Raw genomic sequence first — 18,108 nt, 5'->3', positions numbered from 1 at the left:
ATTTGAATAGTGTAGAGGCAATGACCAGTTCTATGATCTTTTCAGTTAAGTTAGCTCTGTTGAAACTCACAATGTAGTTTCTTACATTATGGGGAATAACATAAACAATGCTGCATTAAGCAAAATACCCATCTGGAGGCAAAATTGCACCAATAAATTCATTTTTCTGAAGAAGGGTCTCGACCTGAAACATCTGCTTTCCTGCTCCTCTGATGCTGCTTGGCCTGCTGTTTTCATCTGCTCTACACCGTGTTACCAATAAATTTATGCTGTCTTAAAAGTGCAAGCCTGTCTTCGTCAGGCCCTAATCTGGACTGTATTGACTGATAGTATGACGGAGCATGCTTTTAGAGGTTTTATCCGAAAACAAAGACATTGCAGAGCATTGGGGATACGGGGGGGTTTGGCAATAAGTGGATATCAGTTGCAGTGGTCCAACAAACATTAGACAAGTCGAATTAGCTTTTTCTCAATACCCATTCAATAATTCTATGATTCTTTAATCTAGCCCATGTATGAAATTCATTACGCTTGACTCATAACTACCTGCTGACATTGTGTAATAAACCATTCACAAATGTTAGAATATTCTTAAGAATATCAGCACTTTGGGAGCACCATCACTAAATAGATTGCAGTGATTCAAACAGAAGATATACCACCACCCTGTTGGGTAACTAACAATGATTAATAAGAAGCTTCCTCACCAGAAACATCTTCATCCTGAGAAAGAATAGAAGGTATCAATTTTATGTCAATGTACGATAGAAAATATGCTTGAGATGTGCATTGATAACCCAACCTGTAAATACATAATATTGAATCCCTACAGCATGGAAGCAGGCCACATGAACTCTCTGAAGAGCATCTCACCCAAACCCACACCCTACCCTACCCCTGTAACCCTGCATTTCACCCTAACCTGCGCATCTATGGAAATGTTAAGCATTTAGCATGACCAAGGCACCTTACTCTGCACATCTTTGGACTGTGGGAGGAAACCAGATCACCTGGAGCAAACCCGTACATACACGGGAAGAACATGCAAACTCCCACACAGACAGTCGAGTGGAATTAATCCCAGGATCCGGGCAGCTGTGAGGCGGCAGCACTAACCACTGAGCCGCTGTGCCACCCCCCTAGTGTGTGATATAGTGTGATACAGAACAATGGAGACCAGAAGGTCACAGGTGCAACCCTCAAAGTGTGTTGGGGTGGTGGGTGTGCAGGATAAGTCGCGTTTACAGACCTCTAGCTTTGAGGTCCTAAAAGAGCTAATTCTCAAGGGTAGTTATGCAAGTGTGTGAATGGTGGGACAGTCCCTAACCCACACTTACCTCAAATGAGGCTCTTCACTGCTGGAAATGATCCTGGCTATCTCTAATGCTGAACCAGAGACTGCAGAAGGAAAGGGGATATATATGCATTTTGGATACAGGCAAATTTGAGTTTCCTTGCTGCACTGTAATGAATAATAATGCCATACTGCCATCCATACTCATGTTTATGTTTGAAGAACGACGACTTGGACAGGCTGCTTGTAACTGAAAATGACCACACGGTGTGAGAGGAATGTGGTGTGAGAAAAGCTAATCATGTTTCAATTTTGTTTGCATTGTAATTGAGATGGCAGTATGTAAGAGAATTCAAGAAATTAAACAACGTCTGAATTGACTGCAATGGAAAATTGCTTAGACATACATTAATTAGACCAATTAAAACAGTTTAAGAAAACACCTACAAAACATAGTGCTTAAGGATTTTATTTCAATATATTTGAGACTTTAGGGACTAGATTCAAAATAAATGATAGAAATGAATATCCAGAAGGTCATGGAGATCAGGACTACATTATAGCTATTTAAGCTGTTGTATCAAATGTTTTGGGTTGCAGCCAAGCCATTTAACAGCTGGAGGTATGATTTTATAGAGCCGCTACAGCGTGCAAACAGGCCACACAGTCCAACACCAACCCACTGAAGAGCATCCCATCCAGACTCGCTCCCTCTACTCTATCCCTGCATCTTCCATGGCTAATCCATCTAACCTGCAATCCCTGAACACTATGGACAATTTAGCACTGCCAATCCACATGATCTGCACATCTTTGGACAGTTGGAGAAAACCAGAGCACCCGAAGCAAACCCACACAGACACAGGGGGACCATGCAAGCTCTGCGCAGACCATTGTCTAAGGCTGTGAGGTAGCATCGCTAACCACTGAGCCACGATGCCAGCCACAATGATGCAGAATCACCGATTAGTCAGGCTTTCTATATGCAGTGCTTCACCTAACAAATAGTTAAAATTGTTCAATTGCTTTAACATGTACAATTCATGTTGATACACGGAGAGATCGAAATAAATGGTGTGTGTCAATCTCTCTCTATATTCCTCCCACTCCAAATCAATCACAGCTTTTAAAGTAATTACTGGAGTGTTAATATAAAGTCATACAAAATTCATCTCTCTGTCTAAATGAAGGAGAATGCCAATTTTTATGTAACTTGGAACTCTATTCTTGGTGTCCTCCTGCTTCCCATGCCCCAGCCTGCAATAGAAGAGTCATCAGATGCTTCAGGTCCTCTGTAATACCTACTGACCTTGCACTTTTCTTTCCCCTGGTTAAATCCATATCTCTTCCCATGACTATGTTCTGAAATCTGCTCAAAAACCACTAACTAATGTTTTCAGACGTGCTACCATTTTGCATTACTGATCATAATATGAAAACAGTCAATAAGTGTTGTGAAAGCTGCCCATTTTTAAAGAAAATGTAAGCATTGTTACCTGAGCAACAAGCCATTATTGACAAGGGATATTTTAGAAATTGCACAAACTCTTAAGCGTGGTTGTTCAGCAATCATTTGGGTTAAGAGATGTTAATAATGATAGAATGTCACACATTTTAAAAAAAGACATAATTATCCTTCCGTTTCAAAATTTCTGTCCTGTCTAAACAAATCTGAATCATTCTCAGGCACAGTGCCACTTATGTCATCAAGCTTCCACTACATCATCCAAGCTGGCATTCTTTTAGCTAGGCAGCTGAGATTGTGAGGGTTGAAATGCTGCTCAATGCTTTCAGAGTGGGGCAGACCAGCTTGGTCCTATTTTCAAGCCATGTTTCATGCTCCCTCTTGAATGTGACAGGAGGACATCTGTAGTAATATCCTTATTGCCATCCTAAGGGAGATAACCTAACTCAGTGCAGGCTGGTGATTGAATATGGGATGGCTACATCTAAATGGCTCCATTCCAAACCAAGGCATACCATGGCAATTCACTTACTGACACACAAATGTTGGCCAACTGTGCTGTCAGCAACAGGACATCTTCGATGCATAAATAATATTCCAAACCAAGTATAGAAAGTGACTGGAAAGTCTATTGAGTTGCTTGTGAAATTTTCCCTTAATTGTTGAAATTGCATTTATTTGAAAAAAGTGCCAAAAATGACAAACAAAAATGATTTCAACAAGAGAAGCATAGTTTGACATTTACCCCAACTGGTGATACACCAAATTCAGAAAATATGGTGGAAATATTTCTCAGGACATAGCAAAGTTTAAATGTCACTTGTGTTGATCTACTGATGAACTGTAACATAGAGTTATACAGCACAGAAACAGACCTTTTTGTCTAAGTCATCCATGCCAACTGGTTTTCCCAAACTAAATTATTCCCATTTGCCTGCATTTGGCCCATGACCCTTAAACATATCCTCTTTATGTACCTGTGCAAATGTCTTTTAAATATTGTAATTGTGCTGCCTGTACCTGGCAGCTCATTCCATACATGCACCACCTTCTCAGCGAAATTGTTGCCTCTCAGGACACTTTTAAATCTCTCCCCTCCCACCTTAAACCCATACCCTCTTTTTCTGGAATCATCTACCCTCAGACAAAGACCCATGGGTGTTCAGGAAGCAACATCTAGTCTCCTCCATCTGCCTAACTTCATGGTTAATCACATGACAAGGGCTGTTTTGATGCAAATCCACATGTGCAAATGTCTGAGCTGGGAAGGAACAGAGCCGAGTAAATATGACAGGTGTACAAAATTAAGAGCAATTTGAACCTGTTACTAATACCTTGGATGCTTGGCAAATGTAACTTCGGCAGAGAAAAGACAGGGAGCAACATGACATACCTTGTTAGCACAGTCATTTTCTTATTTGGATTCTTAGATCGAAGTCTGATCACACAGAGATAACGAAGATCTCATTCCAATAAGGGACCTTGTGGCAGTGTGCTTTAACATAACCCCATCAGCCCTGGCAATGTAAATCAAGATCATCATATCTCCTTGCTTTTAGCTTTTTGCTGTTTAGAATTAGCTAGAGAAATTAAGTTGGTTCATTTTAAATTTAACTTCTTGCTGGCGAAAGCTACAGCATAAAATGGTCCTAATTCAATATTAGCCTGCCCTCACTCAAAGGTGTTAAAAGGTCAGATGATAAGGGAAATAGGAACAACACACCTATCATGATATAATTGCAGAGGAAACCATTTCCCCTGCAGACTTCCCCTGCCTAGCACATCCTTCCAAAGAAAATTATAATTATTAAGTATTCTTAAGTAGATGACTTTGGTTTTGATTAGCTGTTATCATTAAGAGATATAACCATTTCCCTTCCATGCCATAAATTTTATGGTACGTGTTTCGTAATGGGAATGCCCCTGTATGACATATTTAACAGAATGTGCCAAGGGATGCCAGGCATGTCAGGTGGCATGTACTCTGTGCCCTCTAGAGATGTCAATATACTCTGCATTTCAGGCAGCAATGGAAACGACTGGCGTGACCTGATGGATTGCACTTGTCACAATAGCATTTGCTGTATCTGTTTGACATAATATAAAGTTTCCATTGCCAAAGCAAGTAATTTTGCAATCCATTAACATTCTCAATGCCCTGCATTTCTCTATTGCTCTGTATATTCCCTTGCTTCAAATATGTATCCAATTTTCTTTTTAAAGATACACCTTATCACAGGTTAGAATTCTTCACATACAACTTAGTACATTTTTAGAAATGTATGCTGTGAAAAGGAGATTTAGTAATAGGTGAGAAAATATATGGACTGAGTGAAGTACAGATATTATTAACCAAAAGAGTATTAACCACCAAAATCAAACTGCAGAAAAAGACAGTAAAAGGGATATAGGAAATAGAATTGTTAAATTATGTATCAGATTCTTTTGTATTTTGAATGCGGTATTTGAGAGATTAAGCTGGGAGAAATAATTGTCAAACGTAGTGATGTAAAATGAATTTGAACAGATATGGGAATAGCTTTAAGTGACCATCTAGGCAATAGTGATCATAGCATATTAAGGTTTAAAATATAGCAAAGGGCATAAATCAGATAAATGCCAAAGTAATACATTGAGGGTTAAAAAGCTGAATGAATGGGTACCAGAATGGATCAAAAAAAACAGAAACTAACTGGAAAACAGACATGAGAGCAACAGTAGGAAGTGTGTAAAATGGTCAGTTCTGGAGAAATACATTCTACTAAACATCAGGAACAAATAATCAAGTAACGATGTACTTTGGATGATTAAGGAGATTAGAATAAAATTGAAACAAAGTGCTGTTTCATAATGATTGATGCTGGAGCCACTGTTTTTCAGTGTTAACACAAAAAATCAGGAATTGGAACTATAATTTAGAAATTTGTGACCAACACCAAACTGAGAGGTGGAGTTAATACATACCATGCCTTCAACAAAATTAAGGAAGGGCATTGATACATTTGCAGAATTGCTGTCTAAATAGCAACTTCAATATAAAAATAAAGCTACCATTGTGCAACTTTGCACCCGGTGTGGCTTCACCTCCATTGGGGAAACCAAGCGGAGGCTTGGGGGCCGCTTCGCAGAACATCTGCGCTTGGTTCGCAATAAACAACTGCACCTCCCAGTCACGAACCATTTCAACACCCCCTCGCATTCCTCAGATGACATGTCCAGCCTGGGCCTCCTGCAGTGCCACAATGATGCCACCCGAATGTTGCAGGAACAGCAATTCATATTTTGCTTGGGAACCCTACAGCCCAATGGTATCAATGTGGATTTCACAAGCTTCAAAATCTCCCCTCCCTCTACTGCATCCCAAAACCAGCCCAGCTTGTCTCCACCTCCCTAATCTGTTCTTCTTCTCACCTATCCCGTCCTCCTACCTCAAGCCCCACCTCCATTTCCTACCTCCTAACCTCATCCCTTGACCAGTCCGTCCTCCCCGGACTGACCTATACCCTCCCTAGCTCCACACCTACATTCACCTCTATTGGGCCCATTCCCGCCTCTTTTACTTGTCTGTCTCTTCTCCACCTATCATCTCCTGTATCTATCTTTGATCCGCCTCCCCCTCTCTCCCTATTTATTTCAGAACCCTCACCCCCTCCCCCTTTTCGGACAAAGGGTCGAGGCCCGAAACGTCAGCTTTTGTGCTCCTGAGATGCTGCTTGGCCTGCTGTGTTCATCCAGGTTCACACTTTGTTATCTCTACCATTGTGCTACATTCTCATTAGAGAGAGACAACTGGTGGTGGCTTAACCTGAGAGTCACAACACCTCAGGTGAAGGGACAGGCTAAGATGGAGAGTTCTTCATGGTAACCTCAGGCAGTGCAGGAATTGAACCCATGCTGTTAGCATCACTCTGCATTGCAAACCAGCTGTGCAGAGCTAACCTTCAGTGCAGGGAATTTGCCAGTAATATATTTTGGAGATACAAAGCATTAGAGGGTGACTTACTCAAATGAAACATAATTTTCCAAATAGGGTAGAGGAACAGAATAATTTTGGATCACAGATACAGAAGTCATAAACAGTAAAGGCATGAGTCAATAATATAATAAAAAATTAAACAAAACAGAAGGTGTCATTTCTAAAAGGCTAGAACTGAAAAACACAGAAGTTATTTTAAACTTATATACAGCCTTAGCTAGACCACACCTGAAAATTTTGAACAGTTCTGCTCCTCATAATTTAGGGAGAATATCAATGCACAGTGGGTCCTCTTATGGCATGGTGGACAGTGTCTCTGCTTTTTGAAACATAAATTCTGAGTTCAAGTCCCACTTGTGGGCTTGATGGGCGAGGAAGATGCATTCATAATGCAGGCACACAGATTGATTATAAAGCTGCAAATCTTTCCAACACATACAAATGACAGACAGGAAGAGTACAGAAATTCCTTGTTGACTATGATGGAAAGGAAACTACTGTCTCCAGTCAAGGCTCTAGATTACCTCGTGCATGTAAAATGCATGTTACCACAGCAGCTTGAGCCCGATTGGAGGTGCCAGCTGGCTTGGCGGCTGGTCTGGATCAGATTAGTTCGAAAGGCATGCTGTTCAATCCTTCTTCTGGATGAGTTGGAATCGCAAGCTGCCTTTTTGTCTCTGCCCATGCTGGAGACCACACTGAGAACTGTAGATGGCAGATACAGAGGAGAAAGTGCAAGGAAGATTCACTAGAATTATAACAGGACTGATATCAATCAAGAAAGATTGCATAAATCGGAAATATCATCCATCTGGCAACTCCAGTTTTGTCTGTACTATATTTCCACTTTGTGGAATATATCTTGACTGTATCTCTACTTACTCCTCTTTAAAGACAGCTCATTGTTCTGTTATACTTTTGCCTTTCAATCTTCGATTCCAAATCAAGGCTAGCTCTATTGTCATCTTATTGAAGTTCAGCTTCCCCCATTTAATTATTTTTATTTCAGATTAAATCAATTTAAACTTTCTGATCCAGGGACAACTGATGCCCACTGACTGAGGCCTGGCCCAGAGTTTCTCTGAGTCTGGACAACAGGTGTGTTGGCCAGGCTAAATTGCACGTTGAGTCCAGTTTTGGACAGGTTATGTGGATTAGCCATGGGAAATGCAGGGTTACAGGAATAGGGTGGGGGGAGCTGGGTGTGGGGGAGATGCTTTTTGGAGGGTTAGTGTACACCCAATGGGCTGAATGGCCTGCTTCCACACTTTGGGTTTCTATGGTATTATAAGTAACTTTGGAGATCATTGAAAAAATGTTGGGGGGTGATGAGTGCAGGGAGGATTTGGTGCAGAAGCCTCAATTCTTAGTAATATCATTTGTTTGGGAGGGGTAAGTTGTTGAGGTGTGAATCACACAGGGCCATTTGAAATTAGTGCCCAGCTCAGCTACCCCATTTTCTCTGATCCAAAGAAACTAATCCATAATGTAGGAGACATGATTTCAAGGAGAAGGTGGAAACAACTTTTGGGAGATCCTAATGGCCTTTAGGGAAGGTGACCTGGCCTGGCCTACACGTGACTCCATACCCATAACATTGTGGTTGACTCTTAAATGCCATCTGAAGCGATCCAGCAACCTAGTCAGTTTTGGTTTAATTTGGGATGGCAACAAAAGCTGGCCTTTACAGTGACACTCACAAGCCTTGAAATATTAACAAGAAAGGTCTATTTCAGTGTCATAAAATGATAATGTCCTTTCTCAATCTCGATATTAGTTATTGTTACAACATTGTATTTCGACAGGACAATTAGCACCTGCAGGTCAGCCACTTCATTGGCATCTTGCTGCACATTCGCACACATGTCCAATAAATTTAATTAACACCTTATAACATTCCTTGTTATTTTGACCTGGTCTGATTAGTACTTTATACTCTAGTGCTATTTGTCTCTCCCAATTCTCTGAGCAGTTTGATTTTCCTCTTCAGTGACGCTTTTTGGATCCTGCACACGTGTTAAATAGTTTTAACCCATCCCAACACAGCTAACAAACGAATCAGACTTTGGTGTTGGCACTATTTAGGGGCAACCTACCTAGTTTGTCCAAGGGCAATATTCTGCATGGGGTTCCCTTGTGGTAATGTTCCTACCCTGGATCATGAGCCCCAGGTTCAAGTCCTGCTCCAAAAGTGTGTAATAATATCACAAAAACAGGTTGATAAGGGAAAAATAAGTACAACTCCCTCCATAATCATGTCCAAGGTTTCTATTGCACCATTATCCCAGCCAAACATTTGTCATACTCTATCCTTTTATTTCTATATTCACTGGTGAGTGGCACTGGGGTGGTCCAAAGGTTATTATTTGTGAAGTTCATAGAGTGTGGAAGCAGGTTGTTTGGCCCATCAAGTCCACAATGACCTCCCAAAGACAATCCCACCCAGACCCACACACTATCTTATCTCTGTATCCCGGTATTCCCCATGGCTAACCCACCTAACCTGCACATTTTTGGACTGTGGAAGGAAACTGGAGCACCCAGAGGAAACCTGTATCGACATGGGAAGAACGTACAACCTCCACACAGCCAGTTGCCTGAGGGTGGAGTTGAAACTAAGTCCCTGATGCTTTGAGGCAGCAGTGCTAATCGCTAGGTCACTGTGCTACCTAAATCTTTGATCTTGAAGTATTTTGTGTAAACATTGTCTAAATTTGTGTCTTATGAAATATATTGTGTCTGGTTTTTCTGGACAAATGCAGTTACTCTGAACACAGAAAGATACTACATTTAAATAATAAAAAAACTAAAATAGGGCCATGTAGAATGTTGGCCAAGAGTTCAAACTTTGCTTTTCTTCAAAACTGATAATATCGTGGAATTTTTAGCAGCCATTTGAATGGACAGATGCCTGAGTGTTTAGCATCCCTTCTGGAGGATGGTACTTCCAACAATGCTGTGGCTGTCCATTACTGCGCTGGATTCTCATCGTGTTCAAGTGGTGAAGTAGGGCATGGCTTATCCTTACTCTGACTGAGAGGTGACAGTATTGTCAAGTCAGCCAAGCTGAAATTTCCCAACTGGGATTTGTCCTTGACTTATGCCAAGTTGAATAGAAGCCATTGTTTTGAAAATCCTTGGCGCAGAAATTTGGTGTGGGATAATAAAGAGTTTTGTTTTAAAAGTCTTTCCAATTCTGAGTAAGCTCTTTGATGTGTTAAGGCTAGTTGCTGAGAAATGCTCTCTCTGAATGTTAATGACACCATAAACTAATGGTAGTAACTTAGGTTTCCTCTGTTCAAATATTTATGATAATACTTCAAACAGTGGCATTTCCTTTCAAGTAGAAATATTAGCCCTTTAAAAAGTCCAACGGACAACAAATCTTTGTGAAATGCACTCAAGAAACACTCAAAATACATAACGAAGATCTTGTCAGATTATGAAGCATAAAATATTCACCATAAAGTCCCAACAACAGGCAATAAATGACTAGGATAATGGAGAGCTATTTGCATCTGTCTGCCAGTGTTAAATTGCTTCCTATTGTCTTCTGCGCTTCAAATATGTGTTACTGCTACTGCAGAGCGGGCACCTGCCAGGATTACAAAATGGAGGTTGTTCAGGAAGGCTATTTGGCCCATCTTAGACCAACCATGCAGGAAAACACCTGTCCAGCTCATCCGCCCATTGCAGCCGATTGCTTTAGAAATGCTGTTTAGGGCTTTCCAAATGACTTGAGAATAATGCCTGCTTTCTCACTAAAAAAGGCAGTTTGGCATTCGAACCTCAAATGCCAATAGGAGGCCATCCAGTTCAGGAGGAGCTGTGGCCTGCTCCAACTTGAGATGCTCTGTTATGGTTAAAAAAAGGGCTGCACCTAACACTCTTCCTGACACCCACACCCCATCACAGTAGCTTGTGCCTATGGCTGCGGTCACAGGGGTGAGGGGAGCCTTAAAACCTTCCAGAGGTAACACAGTGTGGAGCTGGAGGAACACAGCAGGTCGGGCAGCATCAGAGGGGCAGGAAAGTTGATGTTTTGGTAAGGCATTGAGAGCCCATTGGCCTGACCTTAATTAGCCTTTTCTTCAGTGCCCGCTGCTTATTGGCATGCAGCCAGTCCAACCTCGATCTAGCCACCGACCAAATGGCTCACAAGCAGGATGGTGTTGACAAGATGCTAAGCCAGTGCAAAGCTATGCACATTTCACACTTGCTCACACCCAAGCAGTGAGGTGGCAATCCAGTCTTAAAATACAGGAGCTCAGAATTGGGTCGAACAGCAACTCAACAATAAATAATTTGGTTACAAGAGTAGGTTATCCTCATGGCATTCTGACATCATGGCCACAATGTGTGCCTGCCTTAAATGTAGAGAGGAGTTGGAGCCTAGAACACAGTGGGAATAGGACTGTGCAAGGAGGAGCTAGGTTGTTGGCATTGACCAAGGATAATTCCACATGGGATTGAAGGGGGAGTGATAAATTGTTCAAAGAAGGAATCTTCTTGTTTACGGTTAAGGAACAGAGAAGGATCTGCTACTATTGTGGAAGTTTATCAAAAAGAATGAAAATAGATCTTGAAATAGTTTGGAAGACTGAGAGGACCAAACGTGCAGGTGAATTTTGAAGAGTTGTAAAAATTATAGAGCAGGAACTATAGAGGATTTCAGTTACTCAAATACAAGCTAGAGAGATGATTAGAATAAAGGATAAGAGAGGCTGAACATTACTGAAGTGCAGGATATAATCTGCAGTACATTCTGATTTCATTGAGAAAAGAAGCAGTGGGCTATCGATTTATAATAGGACAAGTAGAGCATGTGTCAGGTGAGAGAAAAAGACTGGGCGAGATCAGAGATAGTCAACAAGTCAAGCAGCATCTCTGGAGAGAATATCAGACTTAGTCATCTGGATATCAACAGCAAAGTTGCAGAATTTCATATGGTAGATGCCAGTTAGTTGATCTGACAATTAGCCCTGATCTACCATAGATAATAAAGTGTGAAGCTGGATGAACACAGCAGGCCAAGCAGCATCTCAGGAGCACAAAAGCTGACATTTCGGGCCTAGACCCTTCATCAGAGACCCTCTCTGATGAAGGGTTTAGGCCCGAAACGTCAGCTTTTGTGCTCCTGAGGTGCTGCTTGGCCTGCTGTGTTCATCCAGCTTCACACTTTATTATCTTGGATTCTCTAGCATCTGCAGTTCCCATTATCTCTGATACAACATTAGCCCTGATCTACCAGTTGAGTGGGGAGATTTTGATGCTGCAGGACACAATACATGTGGGTGGAAGAGAGGAAGGGTCATTTCTAGATCTGTCTGATCACTACTGGTTGGCAGGTTTTGATCCTAGAGTTTTCAATCCCTCCGCTGAGGATGTTGAGTCATGAGTAGGGTGGGGTGTGAGTGGAGGGGATTTGATCCCAAGGGCATCTGAGCCTAGAGAAGAAGAAATTCAATCTCTGAATTCAATGGATGTCCACTACCAACTGAGCAATGCCTTAACTACTTAAAAAAAAATCTTTGTTTTCAAATCCCTTCAATTCTGTAACTTCCTTCTTGTTTTACATCTCTCTGAAATATCTGTGCTCATCGAATATTCTGGTTAATTGGGAATTGAAATGTTTTGAAACTGAACCCACAGCTTATCACATATGCCTCCAAATACACTGCCCTGAGACCTCTTCCAATCTCCCACTCCCTGGGACCCAACAAATTTCTCTTTTTTCACCAAACTTGACAGTCTCAATCTTCGGGACTCAATACACACCGTCTCCTCCATCACTGGGCCTAGTACTCTCTACTTATTCTGAATTTACCCCAAACACCCTATCACTTACCTGGCTCCTTGGCATTCTATCTTCCTGACACTCTGATTTCAAAACCTACCCTTACATTTTAAAGGAAAAAATCATTCATGGGATATTGGCGAGAGTATTATTGCGCATCCCTAGTTACCCTGGGATACAACTGATTGGCGTACATTTCAGATGGCACTTAAACTCAATTGGAGACATTTGTCAGCCAGCAGCTTCCTCTCATGCAGGGCTGTCAGTGAGCCAGGTGGGTTTTTACAACAATTATTTCATGGCCATCATTAAACTCTAAATTCCAGACTTTTATTCAATTTCCACCACTGGTCTCGGTGAGACATTCAAGCACAGATTCACTTCACCAAAGCATTACTTAGGTTTTTGGATTCTAGTCTAGCAGCGACAGCGCTAGGTTATCCCTCTTACCATTCCATATGAGCTATTAAGGTCAGAGCTGCTGGATATTTAAATCACTGACTGTGGCAGCCACTACTGTGAAAAGGTGCATATGGTTTGACTGTCCTACAGTACAAGGGGCTTGTTAGATTTAAAGCATGGTTCTGTGTTTCTGAAGGAGCTGTCATTCAAACCTCCTTCCAGAAAACGTAAAAATGTCAGAGCCGCATTCTGACTGTGATTGCCAATCCTCGGAAAATTGGCCCATTAACTTTGTGCCAAGCTTGCTTTTTTAAAGCCCCACTTTAATGGTTTTCTCACCAAGACCAGTGGTGAAAATTGAATAAAAATCTGTGATTTACAGTCTAATGATGGCCATGAAATAATGGCAGTAAAAATCCACCTGGCTCACTTACGCCCTCTGGGGAAGGAAACTGCTGGCCTACTCATGACTCCAATTGACTTTTTAACTGCCATCTGAATTTGCCTAGTAAGCCCACCAGTTGTAACCAAGGGCAACTATGAACGTGCGATTATACTGGCCCAGTCAGTGTCAGCCACATCCCACGAGTAATTTTTAAAAAAATGTAACTGTAAGTTTGAAATTAGGATGTCAGAAACATAGAATGCTAAGATGCCAGGTAAGGGATGGGGTGTTTGGGGTAAATTCAGATTAAGTGGAGAGCAGTGGGTCCATAATAGGGGAGATGGGTGTGTATTGAGGGTCCCAATGAGTGGGGGTTGTTGGGGCTGGTGGAAGAAGAGAGGTTTGTTGGCCCAAGGGAGATAGAGAGTTTGGAAAGGGTCTTGGGAAGTATATTTGGAGGCGTGTGTGTTAAGTTTTGGGGTCAGGTTAATTGTCAAACCTGTTCTTGCATAAAAATTGCAGCCAAACCCTCTGAATTCTCGGATCTAAATGGATTCTTTCTAGAGGGTTCCAGGCACAGTGGGAATTGCTCAATGGAATCTTCAATGTCCCAGGCAATTACCCAAGAGTCAGTTAATTTGGGGTTTTGTGGTGCCCCAATACACAACTTCCAACTAAACTGCACACACATCAGTTTTCCAACAATTGGAATATCTGGGCCAGTCCAGGGCTGGATTGCTTTGTTTGCAACTGTGGCCACCAAGAATGTCTGACGGAGTTATATAACAACTGATCCTGCTCCAAAAGGTTCCCGCTTTCACACACCACCCCTGTACCCCATTCTTACTGTCCTCACTGACAGGTCATAACAATTTTTAAGCCTCAGTATGGGGTCACAGTGGGAAAATATTTGAGCAGCAGTACTGTATCCCTCTTTAACTGATTCCTTAGTCTGCCTTGCCAACTTCAATGATTTGTTCACATTTATCTGCAGCTGTCTCCCTTTAGAGCTGTACCATTTAGTTTATTGTATCTTGCTTTTGCTTCTTTCTACCTAACCATAATATTCCCACTTCTCTGTATTAAATTTTGAGCAGCCACATTTTTGTCCATTTTCACCAGACTGCCTATTTCCTCTTGATATTTGTCATGGGTCACAATGGGGTGGAATTTGGGAATGGGTCACTTACAGTTTTTGCAGCAAACAAATGGCTTTTGAACAAGTGAGCCAATTATCTGAGCAATTGTTGGTCCCATGCTATCTTTGTCAGACTCATGTTGTTAAAAATGCAGTTAATAATTACAAAGTTCCGATTCATGTGCAAAGTTTGAAATGTTGCTTTGTATACCCAGGCCTGAGTCATTGAAATATATCAAGAAAAACAGAAGTCATAGCCATCCTTCAGGAAATGCCTTGTAACCTTTCTCCAGGTCAAAAGTCAACCATTCACCACAACTTCGGGCCACTCAGAAAACTTTTTAAATCAATGTTGCCACTATCCCTTTTATTCCACTGGCTTCAAATTTGCTGACAAATCAGTTCCATGGCACTTTATCCAACAGTCTTTTGGAAGAAACATGAACCACATTACCATCACCAAATCTCCTGGTTACCTTGTTAAAGCATTCTAGCAAGTCAGCTAAATAAAATTTATCTTCAACAAATTGGTGCCAGCCTTTCATTAATAGCCTTTGTGTGTCCACGTGATTTTAAATTTTCTTTGATCCTTTATTTATTCGTTAATGGGATAAGGATGCCGCTGGCTGAGCCAACATTTATTGTCCATCCCTAACTGCTGAGAGGGCAGTTCAGATTCAACCACATTCCTGCACAACCAGGAAGGAACTGAAGAATGGACTTAGGAGAGCTAGAAGCGGGTGTGAAAAAGCCTTGGAGGATAGGATTAAGGAGAACCTCAAGACGTTCTATACTTATGTGAGGAACAAGAGTATGACCAGAGTGAGGGTAAGGCCGATCAGAGATAGTGGAGTAAACTTGTGCATGGAGTCAGAGGAGGTAGGGGAGGTCCTTAATTAATGCTTTGCTTCAGTATTCACCAGTGAGAGGGACCTTGATGTTTGTGAGGACCGTGTGAAACAGGCTGATATGCTCAAACTGGTAGATTTTAGGAGGGAGGGCATGCTAGAAATTTTGAAAAACATGAGGATAGATAAGCACCCTGGGCCAGATGGGATATATCCAAGGGACCTCTGCTCTTTTTGAATTTCATATATAACTTCGATGAGGAATTGGGACGGTGGGTTAGTAAGTTTGCCAATGACACAAATGTTGGTGGAGTTGTGGATAGTGTGGAGGGCTGTTGTAGATTACAATGGGGCATTGACAGGATGCAGAGCTGGGTAAAGAAGTGGAAGATAGAATTCACGCAGAAAAATTAGAAATGATTTTTTTTGAAGGTCAAATTTGAATGCAGAATACAGGGTTAATGATAGGACTCTTAACAGTGTGGGGGAACAGAGGGATCTTGGGGTGCACATCCATAGATCCTTCAAAGTTACTTCCCAAGTTGATAGGGTTGTTAAGAAGGCTCATGTTGTGTTGGCTTTCATTGACAGGGGAATTGAGTTTAAGAGCCACAAGGTTATGCTGCAGCTCTATAAAACCCAGGTTAGACCACACTTCAAATATTGTGTTCAGTTCTGGTCACCTCATTATTTGAAGAATGTGGAGCTTTAGAGAGAGTGTAAAGGAGACTTACCAGGATGTTGCCTGGAGTGGAGGGCAAGTCTTATGAGGAAACCTTGAGGGAGCTAGGGCTTTTCTCTTTGGAGTGAAGAAGGATGAGAGGTGACTTCATAGAGGTTTACAAGATGACAAAAAGCCAGAAACTTTTTCCCAGGGTGGAATTGACTATTACAAAGGGGCACAATTTTAAGGTGATTGGAGGGAGGTATAAGGGAGATATCAGAGGTAGGTTCTTTACACAGAGTGGTGGGTACATGGAATGCACTGCCGGCAGTGCTAATGGACTCAGATACTTTAGAGACATTTAAGCAACTCTTGGACAGGCACATGGATGACAGTAAAATGAAGGATATGCAGGAAAGTTTGACCTTCGAATAGGATAATTGGTCGGCACATCGTGGGCCGAAGGGCTGTACTGTGTTGTGCTGTTCTATGTACTACTCCTACCTCCTCATGCCCTGCCACTCTGATTGCATGTAACACCCTCGCTCACTCACTCTCCACCTCCAAAACCCCTCAAACCATCGCCTCTAGGCCTTCTATTCACTCACTTGGGGCTGCTCACCATCTTTCCGCCCACCTGCACCAACATAATTGCTGTGCCACCCATTTTCACCAGCCAGAGAAAGAAGGCTACAACAGTGCAGAATAACCAAGCCAGGGAATGGGTTGTTCAACAATCAACACTCCTCATACTCTAAGAAGGCAGGATTCTGACGCTGACTGACCAAGTGAATCACTGACAATGTTCAAGTGTCTGAGCTGATCGTGGGTTCTGCCTTTGCTTAACTGGGCCAGGTTTCCTTAACTGATGGCTATTTCCCTGGAGTGCACTCAGTACCTCAGAATTGGAGACATGACTGTTTGAAGCACACACATGGTGTAAGTGTGAGACTGATGTTGTACATTACTGTACAGCAACATGTCCATCCTCTTTACTGACAGCTACTGACAAACATGACAAGCTTCCTGGCTTACCAAGAACTGCAGACACTGGAGTCAGAGGAACACAGCAGGCCAGGCAGCATCAGAGCAACATGAGAGCTGACACTTCGGGTCAGAAGCCTTCTTCAGAAAAAAATTCTGAAGAAAGGTCCTGGCGTGAAACGGCAGCTTTCATGTTCCTCTCAAGCTGCTTGGCCTGCTGCGCTCTTCCGTCTCCACTCTTTGTTCAACCTCTAAGCTTCCTGGCTTTATGACTGCACTAAACAACAAGGTACTGGGGCCTTTGTCTTTATTGGTCAGAACATTGAGCATACGAGTTGGCACATTATGATGCAGGTGCACAGGACAGTAGTGGGATTATTTCTGGATTATTGCATGCAGTTTTGGTCAGCCTCCCATAGGAAGGATGTTATTAAAGTGGAAAGTGAGTGGATGTTACCAAGAGTGGAGGATTGAGTTCTAAGGAGAGGCTGGATATGCTGGGATTTCTTTCCCCTGCAGTGGAGAAGGGTGAAGGGTGAACTTATGGAGGTTTATGAAACCATGAAGGGCAGAGATAAAGTGAATAGCAAGGTCTTTTCTCCAGGGTAGGGGAGTTCAATACTAGAGGTTTAAGATGTGGAGGTGCTAGCCTTCGACTGGGGTGGACAAGGTCTGAAGTCACATGACACTAGGTTATAGTCCAGGAGGTTTATTTGAAATCACAAGCTTTCCCTTTGTGAAGTGAGGTTTAATGTGAGAGGAGAAAGTTTTAAAAGGGACCTGAGGGGCAACGTTTTCATGCAGAGAGTAGGATATATGTGGAATATACTGCCAGAGGAAGTGGTAGATGCAGGATCAATTACAACATATAAAAGATATTTGGACAGGCAGATGAATAGGAAAGATTGAGAGGGATATGGGCCAACCACAGGTAAATGGGACTAGTTTAGTTTGGGAAACCTGGTTGGCAAGGACAGGTTGGACTAAAGGCTCTGTTTCTGTGCTGTATGGCTCAATGACTCCATGACTCACTGAAACACCAAGCAAGGCAGAGATGCTGTGAGAATCACCATAGGTGCCAAGTGAGTGCGCGCTAAAGGAGCTAATGAGGATCCATGAAATGTGCACCGGTCTAGTCCTTGAGCTGGGTGCCTG

The sequence above is a fragment of the Stegostoma tigrinum genome, chromosome 30, assembly GCF_030684315.1.
Source record: "Stegostoma tigrinum isolate sSteTig4 chromosome 30, sSteTig4.hap1, whole genome shotgun sequence".
Taxonomy (NCBI): domain Eukaryota; kingdom Metazoa; phylum Chordata; class Chondrichthyes; order Orectolobiformes; family Stegostomatidae; genus Stegostoma; species Stegostoma tigrinum.
Note: the sequence above shows the minus strand (reverse complement) of the source record.